The sequence below is a fragment of the Hibiscus syriacus genome, unplaced genomic scaffold (genome assembly GCF_006381635.1).
Source record: "Hibiscus syriacus cultivar Baekdansim isolate YM2019G1 unplaced genomic scaffold, ASM638163v2 tig00113725_pilon, whole genome shotgun sequence".
NCBI classification, from domain to species: domain Eukaryota; kingdom Viridiplantae; phylum Streptophyta; class Magnoliopsida; order Malvales; family Malvaceae; genus Hibiscus; species Hibiscus syriacus.
The window spans coordinates 16,779,899-16,790,987 of NW_024063471.1; the positions used below are offsets into that span (position 1 = coordinate 16,779,899).

Genomic DNA, 11,089 nt, shown 5'->3' on the forward strand with positions numbered 1-11,089 from the left:
TCATGTAATTTCTTTCAAAATATAATCAACTAAGACTATTTAATGAGTTGGATTTAGTCCCATTTTTATACTTGTCAGGATAAAGAGTTTGTTAAGTCAAACTAAACATCAAAATCGTCCACTTTGAAGAAATCCTGAGGTTGAGCCCTATTTTTAAACTGAGATATTTCTATAAATACTAGCCCAAAACCAGGTGGTTTTTTTCCATGCTCCCAACTTCCAATATTGTTTTTTTGTTGCATTTCAGACATGGGAACTCAAGCTCCTACTGATGAAGATTATGCCAGCAACAACAGTGTAAGTTTTCCAAGCCTTTTGCTTGCAATTTTAACGCATTTTTTAAATGAAAATCTTTCTAAGCTCATTGGAGCATTGTCGTTTTCAGTTTGTTTCCATGTATGATCTTTTGTTCTTTAGCACTTTTCAGTTTCCATAAGACCACATGAAAGATTAAAGAAACCCCTTTAACAACTTTCACGAAAATTAGGGGTGCAAATATTAGGGTGTAAACGAATCGAGCTTGGACAAATAATATTGTGTTTATGTTTATTTGTTTATTTTTAAAGGTGTTCATGTTCGATTCGTGTTCGTTTAATTTTTAATATCTTGCTTGTGTTCGTTTATTTATTTTTAAAATGCTTTTGTGTTCATTTAGTATTTGTGAATATGTTTGTTTAACTTTTGCTAACATATTTGTTTAGTGTTCGCGAACATGTTCATTTACCGTTTGTTTATTTATTCACCAACATGTTCATTCAGTGTTTGAACATGTTTATTTGTAAGCTAAAAATAGTAAAATTATGCCATTAGTGCATAAACTCCTTATGCTTCATATTCTAAACTCTAAATTTAACCATCTCTTCAATTTAGTCCGTACATTCACCAAAATTTAAAATGTAAAAAATAAAAAAGTAAACGAGCTCCTAAACGAGTCATTAAACGAGCTTGTTCATGAATTATGAACATGCTAATAAACGAGTTTGTTCATGAACATGAACGAATCGAACACATCTCTGTTCATGTTCATTTGTTTATTAAATAAAAATAAAAATTTTGTTCATAGTCATGTATTTAACTTAATAAACGAACTTTATACGAATGATCCACAAACAGTTCGTCGAATGCTTTGTTCATTTACACGTCCAACGAAAAATATATGATAAAACATGAAGATTAGTTTTTGGCATGTCTGCAACTGTTTCATTTTTATCAGAGAATTTTCTTAACTTTAAGCTTGAAAGATTATTCTGGTGTTCAATGGTTTTTTTTAAACCCTTGATATGAATTGTTCATCACAAGTCAGTTTTGTACAATTAATTTAGCTCATTTTCTTGGCTGAGAGTACCTTCCTTCTCACGGCACCTTAATTGTTTTCAACCTTTTGGTTTTCTAAAGAGACCTTTTTGCATTACATGTTGAGTGAATGAAATTATGGGATTATTTAGAAACTCTACATATATGAATATTTATTACTATTTGAAGAAACGCATATTATCTGCACAAATTGAGGGAATTTGTTTCCACTGCCAGCCACAGATTGAAGAAAATTTATCAAGGCAGATAGCTCATTGATGAGCCGGCGTCCTCGGTCTTCCCTATGCATTATCGCAACTCGGATGGTATGTTCTCGTCATTCCATTCATTGCAGGCATTTAGTCTTAACCATCTCTTCTTTGTTCTTCAGGGGACCTGGTGTGACTGTCCTAGTCCTGTCATGGATCATAACTCTCTATACACTATGGCAAATGGTCGAGATGCACGAGATGGTCCCCAGAAAACATTTCGACCGATACCACGAACTCGGTCAATACGCCTTTGGTGAAAAACTCGGTCTCTACATCGTGGTGCCACAACAACTTCTTGTCGAAGTTAGCGTCTGCATAATTTACATGGTTACAGGAGACCAATCATTGAAGAAATTCCATGACACTGTCTGCAGAACCTGCAAACAGATAAAACTAACCTATTTCATCATGATTTTCTCGTCCGTTCACTTCGTGTTGTCTCACCTACCCAATTTCAACTCCATTTCCGGTGTCTCCCTAGCTGCAACAGTCATGTCCCTGAGGTATTTTATACATTTACTCATGTATCATTGTTAATAGTTGATATGAAAATGCATGGTTTGATGATTATTTTCCCATACCAGTTACTCTACTATTGCTTGGGGAGCTTCAGTGTATAAGGGTGTTCAACCAGGTGTAGATTATGGCTACAAAGCTAAGTCTGCAGCCGGTACAGTGTTCAATTTCTTCAGTGGTTTGGGTGAAATAGCTTTTGCCTATGCTGGTCACAATGTAGTCTTGTAGATCCAAGCTACGATCCCATCTACACACGAGAAGCCGTCAAAGGGACCGATGTGGAAAGGCGTTGTCGTTGCCTATATCGTTGTCGCCTTGTGCTACTTCCCTGTTACCTTAATTGGCTACTGGATGTTCGGGAATGCTATCGAAGACAACATTCTCATTTCATTGGAGAAACCGGCATGGCTTATTGCTATGGCTAACATGTTTGTTGTTGTTCATGTTATTGGAAGCTACCAGGTTTGGATTAAATCAATTATCAATCTACTAGTTCAGATTGTATCGTGACTTTTCACTGATTAGATTTGTGGGTTTATGTAGATCTATGCAATGCCAGTATTTGACATGATAGAAACCGTGCTCGTCAAGAAACTAAATTTCAGTCCCTCGACGACACTTCGATTCATTGTTCGAAACTTTTTTGTTGGTGAGTGAACTCTTTGACTTATTTCAAGTTACTTGAAAGAAAATCAAAGTCATGATTAATACATGGTCATCTCTTCTTTTGCAGCATTCACAATGTTCATTGCCATTACGTTTCCCTTCTTCAACAGACTACTCAGTTTTTCGGAGTATTTGCTTTTGCACCTACTTCGTACTATGTAAGTCACATTCTCTCTTCATGCAATCTCTTTTCTCAGATTTTGCGAATTATAGGGATGCTACCCCTACGGTTTTAGGGATGTAAATGGATCGTGATTGAAGAAATAAGGTTATGTTCGTTTAACGTTAGTGAATATATTTGTTCAACGTTCACAAACGTATTTGTTTAATGTTCGTTTAATATTAGGCAACCGACACTCTCTTTTCATCCTTTTACTTGCAAACTAAAGACAAATGGTGAAATTATGCCATAGTCCTTAAGCTTTTTAGATTAAGCATTTTAGATTTTACAGTTTGAACTTTAAAGTTCAATCTATGTACAATTTAGTCCTTACCTTAAAATATAAACATAAAAGGAAAAGGAGAACCGGATAAACAAGTTTATAAAGGTGTCGATAAACGAGTTTATTTGTGAATATAAATAAATCAAACACACTTTTATTTAACTTAATAAACAAACATTATACGAACGTTTCAAGAATAGACACTATTTATTTAAAACCATAGGGTTAGCATCCCATAGGACTAGAATTAAAAACTCAGCATCCACAATCCTTCATTTACTAATTTTCACTTTCATTTTGTGGTTTAGCTCCCCTGCATAATGTGACTTGCTATCTATAAGCCAAGGAAATTCGGACTATCATGGTGGACTAACTGGGTAAGAAAATTTGGATTCAAAGTTCATTAACCCAAATTGATTCACTGTGCTTATTGGGGTCTCTTTTTTTGCCCAGATTTGTATTGTATTAGGTGATTGCTTGATGGTCCTATCACCAATTGGAGGGCTGAGACAAATCGTCATTGAGGCTAAAAGCTATAAATTTTACTCTCAAAATTGTTTTCTATCCACAGTAGGACATGCCACAAATTGCAGAGTAGGAACAACAAAACAAGATGATAGTTGAAGGCCACTCAACAGGTGTAATTGAATATTTAATCAACCAGCGTTGGTTTCTCTGAGCTGTGGCTGTTGAGAGCAAACTAAAAAGGAATTGGCCACCATTGCTTCTGCATTTAATACTCTACTAATCTATGCATATAAAATATATTATTCTTTTTGACGTGTATGCATTTGTAGATGTTGAGGAAAATAAAGGTTGTCATTTAAAGTTTGTTTCAGGAACTCGATGGGCACATCAATGTAGTTTTTTTATAACTTAAATACCCTAATTTCCTCTGAACATTTCAAAATCGAAACAAAGGCATTCAATTATCAATTTGATGATGATTCGTATGTCGAGATCCAATTAATTCAAGTGATTTTGGTGGAATGGGTGGAAAATAATTCGGGACTTTGAGGTATTTCAAACATTTGATTATTCGGGTTTGCTAACCATATAAGTTAATTTTGGAAATCGAGGTAGTTTCAATTAAATTTTTTTATTAGATACTGTCACGCCCTTGGAACTTCTAATGTCTCGAACGTGCGGCCTTAGTCGCTTCTTCAAAGAATGAGGCTAAGTCAGCCTAAAACAATCCAAGCAAAGATACTTAGATTAGTAACGGAAAGAAAAAACTTTGAACGAGAGCCAACACAAGAACAAGACGAGATTGAGAGAATGCTCTTTGATTTCTCAAAATGAAAAAGTGAGTACAAATGAGGAGGAGATGCCTCAATTTATAGTGGAGGCTCCCATCAATGAACGACTAAGATCTAAGTACATTAACGAACCAGATTGAATACAATCCTCCAATATAAGGAATCATAATTACAAGATCTCTCTAACTAAGGAAACTATACAATGACCTTGATAACTTGCCTAAAAAAGAAGATTACAAAGAATATGGAAAGAATCAAGATGAACCTACATTAACCAAGTGATTCTCCTTCCATAATTGTGCATGGCTCTTTATCTTCACAAAATGGACCATTCTGAAATGGTCTGGCAAGGCCCAAAATTTCACCTAGGTTTTTATGGGCTCCTTATTGCGTTGTGACCTCGGTCATGGGCTCACGATCTGTGACATTCTCCCCCGTCGGATTTAGTGACACGCTTGTCACTCGTCTGGAATGGAACTGATCTATCTCGATTCTGAATTGCCAAAGTCCCTCGGCATGTTTCTAATTCCCTCCACTCTCGGGAATTCCCTTCCACAAAAAAAAGTACTCATGCCTCGGGCGGTGTCCTGGTCGTCGAATTACATTCTTGACCTAGATGTCTGCTATCTCCCTATAATAGGAGACTTTTACTCTGACTGGCGCTCAGTGTGACTTGCCTTGATTGGGATCCTCCTCGTCATGGTTGTATGGTTTGAGCAAACTAACATGGAACACAGGATGAGCTCGGATTATCGAAGGCAACTTCAATCTGTAGGCCATGGTGCCTATCATCTTCACAACTTTGAACGGATCCTCGTATCTTCGTACAAGCCCTTTGTGCACCATCAGGTTGCACAAGATTCCAGTCAATTTGGCAAGGACTAGATCACCAACCTGGAAATACAAGTCCCTCATCTTTCGATCTGCCCACTTCTTGGTCCACTTACTCACCTTGTGTAAACAAGCTCTGGCAAAGTCAAGGTGCTCTTGCCACTCCTTGGCAAATCCATGTGCTGCTAGACTCGACCCCTCATACTTGGTAGCAATCATGTTGGGTGTCAATGGATGCTGCCCGGTCACAATCTCAAACAAACTTTGGTTCGTCGCCTCGCTCTGTTGTAGGTTGTAGGAAAACTGAGCCTGTTGAGTTAATCTATCGGATGAATTGACCAAGAGGGGGTGAATTGGCAATTAAAATTTTGGTGGAAGCTTTGGCAGAAAATTGAAAATATTTGCACAGCGATTTAGAGTGGTTCGACTTTCTCAATCAAAGTCTACGTCCACTACCTTAGCTACCACACTAAGGATTTTCCACAAATTCACTAATTAGTCTTTCTTTTGAGGACAAAGAGTAACCTTACAACTCCCTCAAGAATTATACCCCAACTTATTAAGAACACTATTTCCCAAAGAGAAAATTACAAACTTTGCAAACTTACAGAAAAACCTCACAAAACTTACAGAAAAACCTCACAAGTAGAATGTTTTCACAATTCTAAAACAAAAAAAGAACACTCAAAGATGAATACAATTGAGCACAAAGTGTGTTCTTGAAAGCAAAATTAATATTGAAAGGATTTTGGCTTGAATTGCTCAAACTTGATGTTTAAGGCTCTTCTTTTGTTTTAGCTTTTCTTATTGATCAATGGCTCCAGGAACTTGTTTAAATACACCTCAGATCAATTATAGACATTAGGGATCTTTGGTGAAGTAAATAGAGCCGTTGTGGTGTGAAATTCACTTCAAAAAGTTGTTATGAGCGTATGAGTATCGGTACACCTTCATAGGGGTATTGATACTACCTACATAAAATTCAAATATTTCGACCGTTGCAAAAATGAAGGTATTGGTACCTCTTTAGGGGGTATCGATACACCTATGTAAATAGGTATCGGTACCTGTCATGGTATCGGTACCCGCAATTTTGCATTTTGTTATTTCTCGGAGTCAAAATCAAATGAGGGGTATCGGTGCCTTCTGGCTAGGTATCAGTACCTCTATATAAAGGGGTATCGATACCCTAAGGGGTATCGATACCCTATGGGGTATCTGTACCTCTTTTGCATTCGATGTTTGAGGGGTATAGATACTCGCTAAGGGGGTATCGGTACATCCCTATTTAAAATTCATTTTTGACTCGATTATGGTTCGAAATACTTTGTAAAAATTGTTCCAAACATATTTTTAAGTATAAATCAAAAATTTTCATTAAAAAATGAGTAAAAATTGATCTTTGAAAACTTGGAGTAATATTTTTGATATTCGAATAATTGAATCGAATATATAATTTTGGATCGAATATAAAATCTTAAAATTCATTAACACTTTTGTTATATCGAAATATCAAAATGTTTTCTCAACAATCTCCCCCTTTTTGATATAATAAAACATTTTAGAAATTTTAAGATTTTTGTCTTTTGAAAAATTACTTTTAAAAATTACTCCCCCTTACTATAACATTTCTCCCCCTTTTTGTTAAATCAAAAAGACTCTATAAAACGTTTAAGCAAGGTTTTAAAGAAAATAGCCAATTGATTTATATTGATATAACTGCTAAGATCAAAGTCAAAAGAAATATTAGCCATTAGTCCATAATCAATATTCAAAATCAATATGCAAATTGGGAATTGGTCATAATTTAACTAAGATGTAAACGATGCATAAACTAATGAAAAAGGATTGAAAGTATGGAGGTATCGAACTCTCTTGCTGGGCTGGCTTGTCCTCGGGAAGGTTTGCGGGATCGTCGACATCCCGTAGAAGATCGTCAAGATATTGAGTAGCAGCCGGAGCCGGAGCAGCTCGTGAAGAGCTAGCACCGGGGGTTTTCTGAGTTGAATGAACCCATTGATCCTTGTCTCTACTCCATCCCAATTTTTGCAAAGAAGTGAGGTTGATTTGGGTGGTAAATAGGGATGGCTACATCAAGATCTACCTTAAGTTGAGCTTTGATAAACATAGTACTAAGTAGACATCCGTAAATTAATGTTTCAACACGTTTAGAGGGAATATTGTTTACGGTTTCTACGACCTCTCTAAAAATTATCTGAGGGAGATTTATTTTCTTATTATGTTGGAAACAATGTATCCACCATAAGTTAAGTGCTCTAAGAGTGGAGTATTTTCCTCCGGATGGTCGGAACCACCAAGAGATGATAAGATGAAGGAAACGACCATAGTGATCTAAAACACTCGCACTATACTTGGCTTTATAAGGAGTAGACACTATAGCGTGCTCATTATCTAACCCTCTATTATCTATTCCAAATGCATTAGTGATGTAGTCGGAGTCTATATTAATGTATTGGCCTAGGAGATAGGACCGAATATTCTCGGTTACGGTTCGAGACTCGTTTTGGACACAAACTGCATTGGAATAGAAAATACGAACAAGTTGGTGGTAAACAACTAGTTCAAGCTGAAAGAGTTTATCAAATTTCCATGATTGGAGAGTAGGAAGGTATTTGAATTTCATGTCCATCATAGCTTGGAGATGCGGGATACACTCTTCCCTAATGTTATAAGACTCAAAATGATTTACAAACCTAGAGTAGAGTCATCTTCAGTTTGGTTCATTAAAACACGAGTTTATAATTGTCATCTCGGGTTCATTAGGGTTTTGTGGTGGAATAGGAGGTGGGTTTGATCGACTAGAAGATGTCCTAGCTCGTTTAAACATGGTTCAAAAATTGGAATAGAATACCTGCAATTTAAAACATATGTATGCAACATAATTAATCCCAAAACTTAATATGAGTCCTCAATATTTAAGGTTCTCTAAAAGCTAACCTAATGGGCAAATATTTGAAAACTATTTTGAAAACTATTTTGAAAACTAAGTTTGAAAAAATTATTGTGTATATAGTTTTCATGAAAAACAACATAATTAAATCAAAATCAACAATTTAAAAAAAAATAACAAATTTAAAAAAAATTGAAAAATCTTGTGTTTTTGATGAAATTAGTTGTAGATTCTAGTTCTAAACTATAATCTATCAAATGCCCAATATATATTTTGAACTAAAACTAGTCATATGTTCAAAAATTCAATAAAATAGTGTTTTAGAAAATATTACCTTGAAAATTCAGATTTGAGTGGAATGTGTTGTTGTTTGCACTAATTTTGTAATACCCCAAAATTTAAATAGTGACCAAAATTGAAAACTTGAAAGTTTAGTGACCAAAGTATAAACTTTGGAAAAGTTTAGGGACTAAAATGGTAATTTCAAAAAGTTACATTTTGGACTCGTTAATATATAATTTATCTCAAGAATAATGTTTCTGTGAGAATCAGAATTTAATCTGTGTTGTGTAATAAAAGTTATTTAACAAGGAAGTTGAGGGAAAATTCGGTAAATCGTATCAAATAGAAAATTAAGGAAAAATGAAGGATGATACCTTAGACCGAAAAATATTGTTTTCACATTAGTAAATGTTGGAAAATAATATAAATATTTAGATTTAAGGGTTTAATTCTATGTTTAATTTGGACAATTGGATTTAAAGTGGCAAGATTGTGATTTTTGGAAAAAAAGCAAGGGCAAATCAGTAAACTAAGATTTTATTTGTTCATCTTTGACTTATGGAATATGATAAGGTTGAGGTGTCTTATTTTGGAAGATGATAATGTTAGGTGTCTTGGTTTAATGGTAATTATGATGTTTCATTAAGGGTAAATTGGTATTTTCATAGTTTAATGAATTTAATATTCATTAAAGGTAAATTTAAGATAGACTTAGCATGAAAAATATCTAAATTTCATGCCAATTTTTTTCATCTTTCTCTCATTTGTCGTGAGTTATACCAAGGTAAGGGAAAAATATTTGTTTTCCATTTTTAAGCCATTTCCTTTGGATTTCAAGTTATGCCGTGAAATAGGAAAGTGTTCTAGTCGAAAAACGCTATCTTTTGGTACCAATTATGCTTGCTCAACTTGCTTAGTTTCAAAGATCCCAAATCTTAGGGGTTATATTCATGATAAGGTTCAAGAAATTGATGATGAATATTGATGTTTTTGAGGTTGTATATTCATTTCCAAGCATGAATTATGATTAAAACATGTTCAAACTTCCAAGATATGATTCTATAAATTATGGTCAAATGAAGAAATTGAAGAACTTGATGTTTTGATGAGATTTGATTAGGGATTTGATTTTATAAATGTTGTAAGGTTGAATGGAAGTTGATTTCATGCTTGAATTGAATCAAAATTGAACAAAATCAGGAAAACATAGTTTTAATGGATAAAGTATTCGACCATGGGTTATTTAAGTGAGAAAAATTATGGAAAAATTATATAAGGGTTGGAAATTATGTAGGAAGTATCCTACAAGCCTTAGAAAAAAGTTGGGGACCATTGTTTAAATTTTGAAATGTTGGGGAACCAATTCAGCAATTTTGGAAAAGTTGTGAATGGTTGTATAATTGTTTAATAATTGATATACTATGCTGGAAATTACTATTTTGGAATTGAAATGAGTGTTTAGATGTGAAATATGAAAATTTTGGAAGTTTAAAAAGATTGGTGATTTAAGTACAGTATTCGCATAGTTGAGGTACTTAAAAGTAATTATACCTTTGTAAAAGCATTTGAATGGTAATAATTTTAATGCTGGAATTTTGGTATTAAGAATCTAAGTGATAAAATGGAGAAGGACCATTTTGTGTAAATTGGAAAAGTTGGTGCTAATGTTAAAAAGGAATTATTAAGTGTTAAGTATTTTGGTAAAAAATGAGTTTCAAGTATATTATGGATTTTGTTTTGGGGATATGTTATGTTAGTATAATACGAACATAAGTATTGTTATGAATTTGTGATTTTGTACAGATCATGATTGAATTATGATTGAAGCAAATCAAGTATAAAAGAGTTATTGTGGACTGCAGTGAGGCAAATATTTTGGATTTATAAAGTGTCGAGATGAGTGCAATACTTGCATGACATGGTAAATAGATGTTTTATACATTATTAGGAAGACTTGCGACAAGTCGACATTGTTTTATCAGCATGAGATTTTGACATGGATGTTATTTTGGGTATAATCTGCCCTAATGTTTATTTCATGGTTATACGTTTCCATGGATGATTTAATTCAGGACTATATGCCCAAGTATGTTATTAAGGTTCAGTGGTATTAATGGCATGCCATAGAGTCTAGCAGCTGCAAAATTAAGTAGTACAATAGTGTCAAATAAGATACATAGTACAAGTCAGGTGGGTAAAACCCGACCTCAACACTACGGTGCATTATTAGGTGAGCAATGCTCGACCTCAGTACTTTTGTGCAATATTTGACTTCTATATCGGGTTCCTCATGGATTAAGAATTATGGGAAATAGTTGATGATAAAAATGATTTTATTATATTATGTTGTTTTGATTTTTGGCATTTGAAAATGATATTAAATTTCAGGCATGATTTGTATTGTACTGTTTATTATTTTAAATTGCCTCACTAAGTTTATACTTAGCGTGTGATGATTTTCATGCGTAGGTAAGAAGCCAGTAGTAGAATAAAGAGCTCAGAGCGACATCAAGCATCAAGGAGTATATTTCAATATCAGTAAGACATCCTATGATGTGATTTTGACTTAGTTAGTGGCATGTACTATAAATGTCCTAGTTGCTCTGTTAAACTATT

General features: G+C 34.2%; 1 pseudogene; it reads left to right on the forward strand.

Moving 5' to 3' along the window:
- The first annotated feature begins 249 nt into the window (after positions 1 to 249).
- On the forward strand, positions 250 to 3,814 carry LOC120187709 (annotated as a pseudogene).
- The last annotated feature ends 7,275 nt before the right edge of the window (positions 3,815 to 11,089 follow it).